Source organism: Vigna angularis, chromosome 8, assembly GCF_016808095.1.
Source record: "Vigna angularis cultivar LongXiaoDou No.4 chromosome 8, ASM1680809v1, whole genome shotgun sequence".
Lineage (NCBI taxonomy): Eukaryota > Viridiplantae > Streptophyta > Magnoliopsida > Fabales > Fabaceae > Vigna > Vigna angularis.
In genome coordinates this window covers 23,663,215-23,679,827 of record NC_068977.1, presented here as the reverse complement: position 1 = coordinate 23,679,827, position 16,613 = coordinate 23,663,215, and the positions used below count along the sequence as shown (strand labels likewise).

General features: G+C 32.9%; 1 long non-coding RNA gene across 16 annotated transcripts; it reads right to left on the bottom strand.

Annotated features, from left to right (window-relative positions):
- Nucleotides 1–3,772: 3,772 nt before the first annotated feature.
- On the bottom strand, nucleotides 3,773–15,450 carry LOC108343964 (uncharacterized). Of its 16 annotated transcripts, none has more exons than XR_008245013.1 (11): nucleotides 13,573–15,450; nucleotides 9,683–9,735; nucleotides 8,581–9,033; nucleotides 8,382–8,456; nucleotides 7,979–8,062; nucleotides 7,712–7,776; nucleotides 7,203–7,343; nucleotides 6,957–7,023; nucleotides 6,755–6,839; nucleotides 4,377–4,453; nucleotides 3,774–4,278 (listed from the first exon to the last, which is right to left on the bottom strand). It is a non-coding gene; the product is annotated as an uncharacterized LOC108343964 (long non-coding RNA). The 16 variants fall into 16 exon arrangements; XR_008245010.1 differs by lacking the exon at nucleotides 13,573–15,450 and adding an exon at nucleotides 10,853–11,240 and having other exon boundaries at nucleotides 9,683–10,758; XR_008245007.1 differs by lacking the exon at nucleotides 13,573–15,450 and having other exon boundaries at nucleotides 3,776–4,025; nucleotides 4,189–4,278; nucleotides 9,683–11,240.
- Between the last annotated feature and the right edge of the window lie 1,163 nt (nucleotides 15,451–16,613).

The window sequence follows — 16,613 nt, the reverse complement described above, 5'->3', positions numbered from 1 at the left end:
TTTAATTCAACTATAGGTTGGGTTTGTACTCGGTGCCTAACTCTAACTGTACCCTGCAAGTATAAACCAAACCATATCTTAGTATAATAAATGCAACAATCTACCTAATAAATATTAAATTGAAACAATTACAGCATACTTACAGGTTCATTAACTTCTCTGTCCATATCACTATATCCTGCACATTTTATCAAACACAATCAACATCATTGTATAATGAGAGTGACAAGTTCAATTTAATATATTGGTAAAATAATATGTATTTAACTCATTCATATCATCAAATTTTTCACTCAATTATCCAAAACAACACATTATTCACATTGCAATCACCTAAGGACAACATTACACACCAAACAGTATAAAGGCAGTACCAATGCATAAAACATATCCCTTTCATTTTCATACATCTGTGCATGTTCAAACATATTTTACAGACATGCCCAATTCAACCCTTCATCCCATGCACCATAACATAGAGTCATATAATGTACAAAGCATATTTTATCATGCACTCTACTTTATTCAATATCTAATATGTCTTAACAAAACATAATCATGGAATCAGGTTCATGTATAAGTCTACTTATCTCATTTAAACAGTCATTTTATTAAAACATGTTTTTGTATAAGGGTACAACAAAGCATAATTAAGGTCAACACAATCACTCCATCCAACATTAGAGTCTTAAAGTTAGATTAACAACACCCAACCCTTTAACACCCATCATAATAACACAAGTAATATTAGCATTACTATACATCTTTAAAACACCATTTCGACGTAACCAACCAGCATCCATTATCCATATATATATATATATATATATATATATTCTACCATCAATTTACCATTCTAACATCAATCATGGTCCACCAAAATCATTTCAGGAAGTATTGTTTTCAGAAAAATAGCAAGATTTTATACCAGTTTTATAACAACCAACAACAAATATTTTATGTTGCTTTTTAACCAAAACATCAAAGATTTTTCTGCAGAATTTACAGCAATATAGCAAAGCTTTTATATATGTATCATAACAATAAATAGCAAAGCTTTTTGGTAGCATACATCAAGGCTTTTGGGAGCAAACAACAAAGCTATTGGCAGGAAACAAGAAGCTAAGGACAAAAAGATACAACAACAATTTCTGCAGCATTTTTATGTTAAAACAGTATAGTTTTTGGTGCAGTAACAGCCATTAAAACAGCACAATACAACAAGAATTTTACTGCATTTTTAATAGCATGGGACAACAAGGTTTTATCACATTTTAATCAGCCCAAAACAGCGTAAACAACATTATTTCGATGCAAATAAAGAACTCAAAATATACTACAAAGTACCAGCATTTTAGTGTACAATTTGTTTTATAAAAGAACACACTTTGGCTTTTATAAAAACACAACATCAGTATTTTTATTACAATTAAAAACAGTACTTGGTATATCATGAATAAATGGAACTTAAAAATCAGTTATACTTAGGTAAGAGGTCTCCATCCCTTTGTTCTTTCTATATCAGAATAAAGCTTTTTCATTCCTAAAGTGCTAATCATGACAAAGAGGAAGATGACAGATTTAAAGAAACAACCCAAACCCACCACGGTCAATAAAGTTCTTAGATAAAAAATTATCACTGCCTTTCTCAAGCTCCCCAACAAAGAAACAAATGGACCCCATTTTAGGCCTCAATCGATCCCGCTAAAATAACACATACATGCTGTCTACACATAGCGACAAATAAATGGGTCCATGACCCCAAGTGCTCAAAAGGGTAAAACTACCATAGAAAAAAATTGAAAAAATCCCTACCTCAAAGTCACACACCACACAAGCGACACAAATCAAAACGCCAACAGGAGACCTCCACAACCGTCAACTGCACAGCCACCCGAAACCTCCACAACCACCGATTCAACCACCTCAAAAACACAAATGGGAAGCAATGAAGAAGGAGGGACAACGAGAGAGGAAAGTAAGAGAAAGTAAACCTAGATGGTATTTTTCATTCACCACGGAAAGAAGAAGGAAACACAAATTTACCTTTTTCCCAATTTTAGCCTCAGTCAGTAAACATTTTAAAAAAAAAAAAGCGTGTCATTGTATTACTACTCAAACTTGTATATTTCCATCCTTTTTAGTTCGTACTTTCTGCTTCTCCATCTAATCCTACAGTGAAAGTACCTAAAAGTAGTACTTCTCCCTACATTGGCTAGTTCACCCACACTTTGTGTTTTAAAATTGAATCTTCTCTATTATAAATTAATTCGAACTAGTTAAATAGCTTCATGCATTGTAGTCTCATATCATCAAAGTTTCTCCCATCATCCAACTTATCTAACTCAGTAAATCTATGTGATGACTTTTTGTTTTTGTGTTCATGATCCCAAAAAACATCTTTTTTTGCACAATTTTAAATCATATTTTACTTTTTTTTTTCAGTTTTTCCTTTACTACCATCAAAAGGGTTTCAATTTTAAATTTCTGCAAAGGCTAAAATATCAAAGTCTGTTTGCTTGTTTTACTTTTAAAACTCTCTTGTCGTTGCTTAACTTTTATATGTTAAAAAAATTAAAATTATAATATATGATGCAAATAATATGTCAAGTTCAATTTCAAATTATTTAAGTGATATATAATATCTCAATTAAATAAATATATCGTTATTTTATTTTACAATAAACACTATGCTTGTCTTATTATTATAAATATCAGTTATATAAGAATACCATTGATAATGATTTTATTCTATTAGATTTGTAGATCACACAAAATATCAATCTCATTAATCAAATTGTTATCAATTTACAAGAAAAATTGTTTTCAGAGGTTGGATTAATAGTCGCTAAATTTAAAGAATTAGTCACTAAAATAATTAAAATTAAAGTTTAAATTCTAGGTAATTGAATTTTTGTCTTTAATTTTGAAAAACAGTTTAATAATTAATTTAGAAACTTTTAGTGCAAAAAAATATAATTTAAAAATTAATAATCTTGAATTTCTAAAATAATTTCAAAATTCGTGTAAATAATCACTGAATCAGTTTTATTTAATGAACTTTTTTTTAGTGATTATTCACACGAAAGAATAACTATCAACATAATATTTTGTAATTTTATCCATAAAGTATAAGAATTAAACAGTCTGAAACTTTTGAAAGTGGACTTACAAAAAATAAAGAGTAGATAGAACTCTTTATAACTAATATATATTAAATATAGTTCTTATTTTATAACTAAAACTTAAATATTACAAAAATATAAAAAAAATATAGAACTCAAATATCACTATGCAAAAAAAGTTTTTTATACTTGTTAAAAAGACTTTTTATATCCATTTTTAAGTAGGTATAGAAGCAGGAATATAAAAAGTTTTCGATTTATCACATCGGTTCTACAATAGATGTAAAAAGTTTAACTTTTTACAGCGGTTCAACCTATAACAGGTATAAAAGAATTTTATATCTAACGTTATACTCGGTATAAAAATAAGACTTTTTATACGTGTGTTTTAACATGTATAAAAGTGACGTTTTGTTTTTGAATATTTGATTTGTATGTGTCACTATCCATATTTAGACCTGGATAAAATTTAATTCTATAATACACTCTAAATAATCAATAACAAAAAAAATAATTAATATTCTTTCTATTATTAACACATCAAAATAGTTCCTGAATGTAATATTTACCTAACAAAGTCCCTAAATATATTTACATAACATAATTACACAACTCAAAATGTAATATTAAAACATCTAATCATCTAGAAACGGTTATAAATAGAAATTGAAAATTACATTGTTTGTAATCCAACTTAAAATATTAACAATTACATTGTCTATAATTCAACAACTTATCTTTCTAACAATTAATCACTTGGAGAATTTGATAGGCAATTTATCACCTAGACTCAACTTCTTAAAGCGTGAATCATATTCTTCTAGTAGATCAAGCTCAAATGCAGCCATGTCAATAGCTCAAACCAGTCTCTTATCACCCACTTTTCTACTTCCATTAGACCTTTAAATTGGAGGTAGAAATAAAAGTATAAAAAAGCACTAAATGTTGATTCTATATATGCAAAAGGGTTGAGTAATAAAACAAAACAGTAGAACAATATAAAGAAAAAAAAAAGTTTAAAAAAGCATTATATTTTAATTATACATATTGAAAGTGTGAAGACCTTTAAACCCTTATGAAATGCACCAGAATATACATGGTCTTTTATCCAATTGACTATTTTATGTCGGACATCAGGGGCCATATAAGCTTCCTGCAAGAAAAAGGATTGGGACATAAAATTAATAAACTAATATTATACTAAGAATGATAAATTTCCAAACAGAAAGCATGACAAATTCCACTTGTTACATTTGTATTTGCATTTAATGTATATGGTGAAATGCCAATCTCCAATGCTACATGTTTTACTTTAACTTTTAAGCTTCCTACAAGAAAAAGGACCAAATCAAAGTGTTACCCCAACAAGTACTACATTATCTATAGGCCATTTTAGATTCTGAATTTACAAAACAGATATTCGAGCATCTTCTACCTGCAACAATAAATAAAGATTACACTATGGCGTCAATCCCAAAATTGAGTGCAAATTTTAAGAAAAAGAAAAGGTAAGACTAAATCAGCTGGTTATATGACCAAATTATAACACCAATGAAATGTTTAAGTTGAACTTGGAACATGTTAGCAAACAGTAATTTAAAAAATCTAAGTGATATTTCTACCTGGTATGAATAAAATGGTGATTGCTAATCTAAATACAAATGCAAATTTGACTTGAGAAACTGTAACATCCTAGAAATACAGTAATAAACCATATAATAGAATAATTACATTTAATAATAAATCAGTTCAGTCTTACACTAAACAGCGTACGCTTGCGGCCGAACGGCCTTAAATAAAGTTCCAAAAGTAAGTTGTACACGATTTAGGGAAAATATGATCAAACGGCTTACAAAATCCAGATACCGAACGGTTAGATAGCAAACGAAAGAGAGGAGGTGATCGAACGATCACCTCATACTAAACTACTAGTTATCAACCGAACATCCTACGGCTCGGCCTTTACTTCCACTTCGACTAAGTTCTCCTCTTCTAGCGCCTCTTCCAGCAGCGCATCTCCATCTGCTCACATCCACACGGATGATCATTGCAATGACAAGACGAACGCACAAGACAAGACAACACAAGGAAATACACAGGGTAAGTTTATGTAATTTAATTTATGCATCAACATATAAGTTAAACAATTCCACGCAAGAACATTTCAACATAAGTATCATTACAAAGCTTATCACTAGACTGACCGTCCGGACTGTATGAAATCTGTGTAGCTACAGGCGTTCGTGCACCCGGGTGATGTAGTAACTGGGATACACTTAATAGCTGCCACCCGAGGTTAGCCCTATCTGTCCGAAGTACCCCTAAGGACTAGGACCTCCTGCCGTTCCCACACATGACCTACCCTCCTCTACATGAAGACGAGTACTCACGGAACATCAGGATAAACGACCAGCTTAGTATGCCCACAATCATACTTTACCAAAATCCAATATTCATACATGAGTCGTTCCTCCTCGGAACGCTCGTCCATAATCCACAACATTTCCAAATCACATTTTCTTCGTCTTTCATCAATAAATATCTCGGTGAGCTATCTCATACAAAGATTCCAACAACGTTAAAATGACGAACGTTCAACCCGAACTTAAAACTGGGCCGAACACATAGAGCGAGACCGGGGGATCTTCAAAGTTGAGAATGGTTTCAGACCAAGAGTTGACATCGGGTTTTAAGAAAAATAGCGAGCACCATAATATATTCCAAGAAACGAATGGAACGAACGTCAATTTCAACACTAAGTCAATTTAGATGAACCGACTCTTGAGAACTCCATCTGAACATCAAAAGACTAGACCAAGAATGACGACTCTAGAGTGAAACCCATGAATAAGAATATTTCAAGGCATGAAAAATAATACTTAGGATTGTCTCATATGAAGAAACCGAACGCTTGTGAATACTTAGTTTAATTGAATTTAGTATCAAGAATCTAAGTGACAGTCAAAGACTGAACACTATAGTGAGCGAACCTTAGAGGCTTGAACGAACGCTTATATAAGAAAATTTAACTTAAGGAGATAGGACGAGTGCCTGGTGTAAGACCAAACACTTGCTTAGTACGAACACTTGGTATAAGACCAGGTGCTACTAATTGATATAAAAGAAACTGGATAATTATGCCAAGATACTATTTAAGTAGTATTTAGGAATAACTAAAATATTTCATAACAGGATATCAAGACAGAACTATGCTTGGCCGAACGCTCAAGCATAGTAATTCGAAGTGTAGACGCTCGTCCTCAACTAGGATTCTTCCCAAATGAAAGAATCCGCTACTAACCAAATTCACTATAAAACCGAACGGTCAAGGACCGTTCAGTAACGAACGTACACTTTCTTAGGGGAAATCATATCATGATCATTTATATTCCAACTCATTTATTGCATATAGTTTCACAACTGTATACATTCATATTTCATGCCCTCCAAACATAGAGATTTCATATATTTCATACATCATAACATCACTCAGTTATACTTCATTTACGCTTATTGAATAAACGAACGTTCATATACTACAATCATCATGCATCCAATTCATTCATTCAACTAACGAACGTTCATACATTACAACAGCATACAAATTAAATTAAATAAGCTTCCCTTACCTCTTAAGATAGTCGAACGTTCACAGATACAGACTAGGGTTCTCCTTTTAACAGAAGCCTTACGTTCTACAGCACGTTCTAAGAGCTATAACCAACATAAAGACCAGAAAAATACTCAGAATGATAGGATCAACTCATGCAACCAGGAAATATGGGTTTGCATGTTACAGAAAACACACAAATGGAGGAAAGATGAACTTACCAGTTCAGAATCCTAAACTGATCAGTTCAAACGATCGTCTTCTACGCCGGAAGTGTAGAACTGGTGCCTGAAGGATGATCGGAGAAGAGAAAGGGTGAGTTTTGGTAGAGAGAAGGGAGAACTGTTTAGAGAGGAGGAGAAATGGAAGATCAGATTTTTGGAGAAGAAGAGGGCATGCAGAGAGTGACGCGGATTTCAAAAAAATCAGTTTTGCTTAAAAACGAACGTCCACTCTCCTGCTGATACCTGCATTCCACTATCTGATTTTCGGATCCTCGTTTCTTGACATCTGGCGTCCGCGCAGAGGGTTTTGGGTGCGTTTTAAATGACTCTGACAGGAAGGATTTGGGTGCGTTTTTCCGAGGTCTGACAGAAACCAGCATTCCCCTGCATCCATTACAATTAAAATAGATATTATAAACTAATAGATAATCACAAATGCTTATTGAGAAACCATCGTTTGAAAAAACTAATAGATATAATTCATTTATTTCTTAAATATGAGATATAAAACTAATAGCCGATCATAACCTCGTAATGATTAAGTGAAATTTAATAACTGAGAAGAAAAATTAATTAATATTATAATAATTTTAAGAAAGGGATAATTTTTTATTATGAAATTGAGATTTTAAAGATTTCTTTGTTAAAATTAAAAATTGAAAAAGTATGCATAGTGACATTTTACAGAATAGAAGGAAGTTGAAGCACGTTAGAGCATAGAAAATTCATAGAGCTTTATTATAAGCAATGACCTTTGGATCTGAAAAGGTGAGGTAGCCAGTACCAGCACTCTCACTCTCCGCCTTCATTCTCGTCTCTTCACATGAAAAATAAAAGCAATGAAGTGTAGTATAAGATTTGACAATACAAAATACAGAGTAGGAATATTAGTTTCGGTATAACTCATTATACAGTAACATTAGTACTCATAAACTATAAGGACACAAACAAAATCAAATATGAGCCATAAATTTAGTTTCAAAGAATAACTACATGAGCAAGCTTATTTATAAACTTACAGGTATGTTAGAGTGGTAATTCTTCCTCTATAGGAATTTCCCCTCACAAATGATTGCAGGGTTCTTTGATCTATGCTGTGAATTCTAGAAAAAGGATGCCTTTAGAACAATATTTTTAACTTTTTCAACACCAAGTTTTAATAGTAATGTGTAATAGAATAATAGTAACAAAAAAGGAATGCTCATTAGACCATTGAAATGGAGAGACATCTGAGTCGTTAACGAAAATAAAGTGTCCACTAGAGTCTACAATTGACTTCTTCAAAATTTCTAATGCACGGGTTAATCTTTCAGTATAGATGACAAGTTCAATATAGATGACAAGTTGTAATCAACCACACCAAATCCTACTCCTATAGAGATAAAGACAGTCACAGACCCTTCCAAAGATAGGACGACATACATGAATCCATCCTATAGGATAAAGGGATCTTTCATTTAGAATTTTGAAGACTTCCTCCTCATCTGTAGCTTGACACTGTGATTCAGTTATCAAGTTAGCAACAAAACAATTAATTAAATTGTGCCCTCTTGAAAATATGTACCAAAATATTTTAATGTTGTAGGTGAGAAGAATGTAAGGCTGAGATCCAGATACTAACCGAATTGAAAGCAGATTACTCCTTTGGTATAATCAGAGTAGTTTCACAGGTTGAGTCATATAGAAGGTTCGCTTCTCTTGGAAAATTGAACGATGTGATCATGTATCTGTTTCAAATTCTATAATGCATTTGATCAAATTAGGTTCTTCATTTCTTTTCCATAATACACCACCTTGATAGATATTAAATGTATTAAATACCATTAAAAATTTTGAAAACAATAATACAAGATATAAAGTACTAACAAATAAATCTTGTATATTCATGTACGCAAACAAACAAAATAAGGAGTGATATTATGTAGTAGATATGATTTAAGAAGTAGCTGAATTGTCTTAGAGCAAAGAGTAGTAATCTATATATACGTGTATTCGAGATATAGAATCTTACAATGTGCCTTGTCGACAGGAATAGTAGAAAACTAAATCCCAGCAAAAGGTTTTGCCATGACCACTGCAAAAGTTGCTCAAAAAAATTGTTGAGCATATACGTAATTACACTTACTGGGACAACTATGAAATTCTATTTTCATTTAGAATTGACCCTTCATTTCCTAGCGATTCATTCTATTTTTACTTTCATGATATGATTAGAAGGGAAAAAGTTTTAGTTTGATAAATAGTTGGAATCTAATCCCTTAATATAGAAGTCAAAGAAGAGAATATATATATATATATATATATATATATATATATATATATATATATATATATATATATATATATATATATGAATAATTGGTTTTCAATTACCAATCTCAATTCAATGATAGTGTCAATGCTTATTTCTTAAAACAGAATCAGTGTTATCAGAATGTTTTACGGTGGAGATTTTATTTTGTTTTGTTTTAAAGTTGCTTTAGTCTGCCAACCATTCAAAGTAAATGATAGTTGAGACTTTCCCTTTTATCATAACTACCAATGGATATCTATCATAAAAGGCTTTCCCTTGTACAGAGTATACATGCCATCTAGGGATAGTCTTTTTCCTATTGGAAAGAAACAAATAAAATAAAATCATACCACACCTTATACTTCTCATATAATCCATTTTATGGTTAAACTCACAAAACAGAGCTCATATCAATTAAATTCTTCCTCACCATACAAAATCTTGCTTCAAATGCCAAGTCTGATATATCTGTTGCTTGTATGCCTAAGATTAAGAACACAAATTATCAAAGGTTATCAAATGTGGATTCAAATCGTGAATCACAAGATTGTACGATAAAAAATTACTTAACATATATCATATAATACAAGGAATTTAAACTAGAGCGGAATAATCAAATAGGATAAGTTTATAAATGTTCTGTGGGAAAAATTTAAGCTCACGTAACTTGTAATCAGAGTTTATGGTGTCAAAATGTATAATAGGTAATGATCTAATGACATCTTGGAAAGGACAACAAACTACAAACAAATGAGTAACAAGAAACGCACTAAAAAAATATATCTCCATACAACATCTCAAATACATAGATCATTGCACAAGAATCGTCAAATAGAAAAAACTCAATAGAAAGTAAAGTAATATAAACCTGCGTCACTATGACACCAAATAAAGCAATGATCTCGCGCAACTCCTTTTTGGTAATAGAATCTTTAATCGAAAAAATTGATTGCGTGTAATTTACAACCTTTGGATTCAATAAATCCCTAGGTCTTTCACTTTTTCCATTAACCAAAAATTAACAATGAGATTATAAACAAAGCTAAACAAACCACAGAGAGAGGTGAAAATGTTTGAGAACACAACATTTCTTAAGAGAGAGGATTGACGCCGGTGAGTTTGCATTTCGTGACGACGATTTCTTGAAACTGATCAATCTGGCTGTGGAAGAGATCTCTCTACGAAAGAAAAAAACTTTTGGAACGATTCCACGGAGTTCCCAATCTCCTCCTCCACAAAATCTGCGTTCCACGCATCCATCGTTGAAAACGAAGATCGAAGTTCCCTCGACGCAATGCGTAGCTACACGCATTTAAGTTAAGGTGATTGAATGAATCTCAATGTTTCTCTTGGGTTTCTTGTTCGGAACGAAACTGGTTAGGGTTTGGCTCGGAGCTAATTTTCTCAGTCAAACAAGGCAAGGGTTTCACCCACCACAATCGAGAACTTCAAACGCCGAACAACAGCTTTACCCAACCACCTCCACTACTTCGATAATAGCAACAACTGAACGAGAACAATGGAAGGAGAATGAATGAGAATGGAGGAGAAGGAACGAGGGAGAACGAAAAAAAATTACACAGAAGAGACGAGAAAGTACCGCGCGAAAAAGAAATTGAATAGGTAAAGTAATCCATACTTGTTATAATATCATATCAATAATTTATATCATTATTGTTACTACATAGCTTTTTATACCTGTTTTCATGTATAGAAAAGTTTTTCATATTTATAGAATTGCTATGGTATCACTAGTACTGGGCACAGTTCAATTAAAAACTATAAACTATAGTTTATTTATACTATTTAAAAAACTTAAACTATTTTTACTAAAAACCAATCAATTATACTGTTTAACAGTTCAGTTTAAAAATACTTAACTTATTATACAGTTAACTGTTAACTGGGGTTAAGTGGAGTTTAGGTCATCTGTCTCAATTTTTTCCCAATTTGTCGCGCTGAAAGCTTGTCACTATTGAAGGCTCGTTGCGGTCAAAGGTTCGCTGCCACCATCGAAGCTTTGCCGCCGCCGTCAAAGGCTCGCTTCATCGTTGAAGGCTTTTCTATACTCTGCCATAGCCGAACTGTCAAAGGCTCTACCACCATCGTCGAAGGTTCTCCGCAGTCGAAGGCTCGTCACCTCACAAGGTTTTTCCGCTCTCTATCTTTGTCGCCGAACTATTGCAGGCTCTACCATCATTTCACTCTAAGGTATGAATGTTTTTTCATTTCTCTTTGAAAAGGGATAAATTAAATTGGAAAGCGATGCACTTTGATGTTTGTCTTGAGGGTGTATTCTCCCAGTGGTGGTAACACTTGATTTTCTTCTAGATTTTGTGGGAGAAAAAATTGATTTTATTTGATTTTTTTGGATAAGGGTAGATTCTATTGAAAGGTGTATTTGGTTGAGATGCATGACATACCTTTGTACAGTTAACTAGAGAATATTACTAAAAGATGTAGTTCCTCGTATATTTCGCTGATTTGGATATGTGAATGATGAGTTGGGTTTGAATATGAAAATCCAACTCCTGTTGGTAAAGTGATGCCTCTAGTGTCAAACAGACCATGCTCTCATTCAAACTTATTTCCTTACACCACAATTACCATGCATAGTGGATATATTGAAGCCTGGTTATAAAGATTACCACTTTATAAGGAGGAAATATTCTTTAATGCAAACAGAAGAAATATAAACAATCAATGACAATTTTGTACTTTTGGGCAAAGTTTGACAGATACTGCTTGACCAAAAAGGCCTAAAGCTGTTAGATATAAACTGAATTTGTGAATAATAAATTCTAAAGCATCCAACACGACAAGAACTATTAGATATAGAAGATAATGTTTAGATTAAGAAAATAAAATCAATATAACTCTAGCATAATGTTCTTATATTTAGCATTTCTACAGTACTCTTCTACTCATTAATATTTTTCATTCATGCTTTTGGGTCTAAACAAGAACATTTAAAGTTATCTTTTTTGTTAACTCACAATTTAAATCAAACTTATCCAAAGTGAAATTTATGAACTTTGTTTCATTTATGGATTTAAGTAATGTACCAAACCTTGTTTCACTTTGTCTCACTTTCCAATTAGACTAAGCACTCTTATATACACTTGTGTCAGACCAATCATGTTTAAGTTGAACATTTAGAGTTTGAGTTCAGTCTCAGATTTAAACACGAAGTGGGGGAAGTTTTTGTGATTTTGTTTTGGAATAAAAACTGGAAATCAAATGAAACAAAATTAAAAACGTTGAAGTAAAAACGTGCATAAAACGTAAAACATTAAACGCAAAAGTAAAAGCATCAATAAAAACAAACGTAAAAATAAAACTAAAACGGTAAAAACGAAATTGAAACAGTAAAAATTAAATTGCTACAGTAAAAAAGAAATTTCAGTAAAATTAAATCTGGAACAAAAAATTAAAAGACAGAAAACGAAAATACAGTAAATATTAAATACAGAAAACAGTAAAATCAGAAAACATAAAATTCATTTGTGCTTGAAATTAAAACGCTGTAACAGTAAATATTCGGAAAACGTAAGGACAGTGTAATTAAAATTTACCAAAAGCATAAGTAAAAATAAACAGTAAAAATAACATTTGAAAATAAAATGAACAGAAAAAGGCGATGACAGAATTTAATGCAGAAACCAGTAAATGGTAAAATACAACAGACACAATACTATAAAAATAAATGTTCAAAGAGTGTAAATTACAAATTAAAAAGCTGGACCGAACAATTAAACACAGTAAAACATTTCAGAATACACAATTCATTATGACTTGAAATAAAATGCAGAAACCGTAAACGCGCAGAAAACGTAGAGTATCATCTTACAGAATTGGAAATTTTTGAAAAGTTTCTACACAAAAATCAATTGTAGCCGTGACATATTTAGCTTCCATGGGTTTTATTGAAAATGAAATTAGATTCCTTCATCCAACACCATGCCTTCCTACATCCATTCCACTTGATTTTACAAAGAAAACATTACTTCCACTTCAATTAATACTTCTTGTCTTTTTCCTAAATGAAAAGCAATTGGAATTGTGCTATCCACATAAGCAACATCCAACCCATTCTAGCTACGGTTTTCATTCTTCAAAACAACTAAAAGAGACAAAATCAAATGTAAGAAAAGGTCCCACATGTTGGACTAAATGCTAATGGATTTTTAGAAGAAAATTGATGATTCTTACAAGGTAGAAAGCTTTGCACGTACACACACACTCTTTCTCAACAATGAATGATTTTCCAATTAACAACAAGAATTAAAACAAAACATAGATGCTGGAATTAAACTTAACCGAGAGCTTTCCTTGCTGCACCTCCGAAAACAATTTAACTTCTTCACTTTCTTTCAATTTTAATCTTTGCTTCCTTTCAACATTAAAATTAAATCATGAAACGATACTTCATTCTCCACCTTGGACAGCCGTGAACATTAAGCTTTAAACAAGGAAAACATTTAACCAAATGCATCAAAGAAAACTAAATGAAGGAAGGAACATAGCTCTTAACAACCGTGAACTTTTGCAGCACAAATAAAAGAAGGAAAAGTGTACACAGATGAATATAACAGCAAATGAACAAAAGCTTAAATGGAAAAGTGTACAAAACCAAATGAGAAGACAATAAGAGTTCAAGAACATCCTTCCCCATTCCAGCAGTGACGGTTTCTTCATCCTCCCACCATCCTCATGGAGCTCACGGCCTCCTTCTCCTCTCCAACACTCCCTCTGCCTACCATCCAAAACTCTAGGCCTCCCCTCTTAGTCCAACCTTCCCTTCAAACTCTCGGCCTCCTCCCTTCTCCCAACCTTCCCCTCACCGAAATTGTGTCTTCATTTCCATTATAGCCGTGCACTCCCTTCTCTTTGGTCTCTCCACTTACTTGAAAGGTGATGATGATTGTTGTCCCCTTGGTGGTTGAAGCACTGAAGTTATTGGATGGAGCACTCAAGAAGTTGGATGACCCACCTCCGCTAGCTACCTTAGCTGCTGGACCAAGAAGTGGTGCAGCTGGAACGTGAAGAAGTTGCTGCAGGATGAAGCTTCCTTGCATGTGTTTCTCCCTTTTGCTTCCATGGTTGTGATGGCTGGACTTTTTGTGTGATTGCCGTAGCAATCCATTGAAGGTGTGATGGCTGGACTTCTTTTGTGGCAGCTACGTATGCTTGTTGGTCTCTCATGGTTGCCTTAGTGTCTTTACTTGAAGCTCATCAATAGAAAGGAAGAGAAGACATTTCGGTGCAGCTAGAGAGAAAAACCGTGAGGTGCTTCTCCAAGTGGGGTGGTGGTCCCTTCTCTTCATTATGTTGTCTCCACTTAAGAGAAATAATTGAAATGTGATTTCTCCATCTGCTGGATGCCGAGAGTTGTATGATGTGCTCCTTCCATCAACTTCTTTCAACACTTCCTTCAATCATAGCCAACAAAAGGAGGGCCCTCCACTTTGATGTGTGCTGCCGTGACACTTCCTTCCTATACTTCATAAAAGAATAAAGCCAAAGGCTTCCCATCATGTGCATAAGGTGCCGTGTGCAATCATACCACCATCCATATTCTCTCACTTTGCCGTCCATATGCTATCCATGTGGGTGCATTTATTCATTTTTAATGCAAGTGCTATTGATAATTGGGTGATGGCCGTGTGTGTTTCAGAAAATGTGGCAGCCACCTTCATGCTTTTCATTCCATTAAAATTGTGATTCAACACCTCATCCCATGTGCAGGACGTGTATGTGCTTGCTGGAATCAAACTTCAATTAAAAGATGTATGAACCAAATTGTAAACAGCTCATGTAATGGACAACTCCAATTGGGACAGCCGTGTGTATGCTCTTTCCTTCTAGTCGTTCCACTCCTCTCTTCTATTGCTCTTGCATCATGCATCAACATTAAATTAAAGAAAACAAGGCTCCCATTTGATTTCACGTGAAACCTTGTCCAATTTTGGAGGTTGCCAAATTGATTTTTACGTAAGGTGCACCTCCTTGCAACCAATGACAAGGACTAAAACCCCATTTAATTTTGTGGCCGTGAGATGCATTAGGAAACCATCAAAGAATTAAGTTGCTTCTTCTAAAAGAAAATGAGTTGAAGTTGCTCTCTTCTACTGTTTTAGCCAATCCAAACCGCATGTTCTAATTGAAGTCTCCAGGATCTGTAGATCTTTCTTTTATTCAACACAAAATAAATCAATGTAGTGTAGCTTATTTCAGTTAAATAATACAGTGTGTGAATGAATATCCTTCCAAACGTCTCAATTTCTATTTCCAAAATTTTCCTTGCAAAATAATTAGCTCAGATAATTCAAATTAGTTAAAATAAGAATTACTAGTTAAATTAAGCACAATTAGGAAAAATGGATAATATTGTACATTCAAGCACAATTCCTTGATTAAATCCGGTACAATAAGCTAAGTGAAGTCAATAAAATATTGACTCATCATACGTCAAGTCAATTGTCATCTTTTATTTTACTAGACGTGTTTCAAACCATCTTGCATTATTTCAGGTTTTTTTTACGTTTTTAAATCGTTAATAAGGATAGGTAATTTTTTTATTTACACATGACTTTAAATGAAGAAGTCGTACACGACTTTAAATGAAGAAGTCGTGCATGGATGCACGACTTCTGCATTGCCACAACATAAAAGGTAAAGTTGTTCTCCACACATTTTCAGACATTGATAATCGATTATGAGTACCTGTAATCGATTACACGGTGTTAAAATCATGTAAGGGGTTACGACTTCACTAGTAATCGATTACACTACTATTTATAATGAGTATAAAGGAAACATGAAAACTTTTTAATGCAGAAATCTCTTTGGTAATTTGAATTTCCATCAATGTAATTAATGTAATTCATATTTTAACTTAGTTTCAACCCATGTTTTCCCTCTAGTAACCGATTACAACAACACTGTAATCGATTATCAGACCCTTTTATTCAAATTTCACCACTGGTAATCGATTACAACAATAGTGTAATAGATTTGTTGGGAAGCCAAGTGTGAGTCCAAGTCCCACATTGGATAGAAATGAGAAAGTAGAGCACTATATAAAGGTGAAAGACCCATTAACCCATAGCCTTAAGGTTTTGGGTAGAGTGGTGTCAATAGGGGTGGGCAAACTACATTATTTGCACTGCACTATAAATTTATTACAATTAACTATAAACTAGTTTTTAATTTATTACAATTAACTATAAACTAGTTTAAAAAAACTGAACTAAACTATTTTTTAGTTCAGTTAACTGCAATACAATTCAGTAAACTGTTTTGTGAAAACAATTCAGAATTAAAGCTAAATGATACTGAAAACACTTGTCTTGCTATCT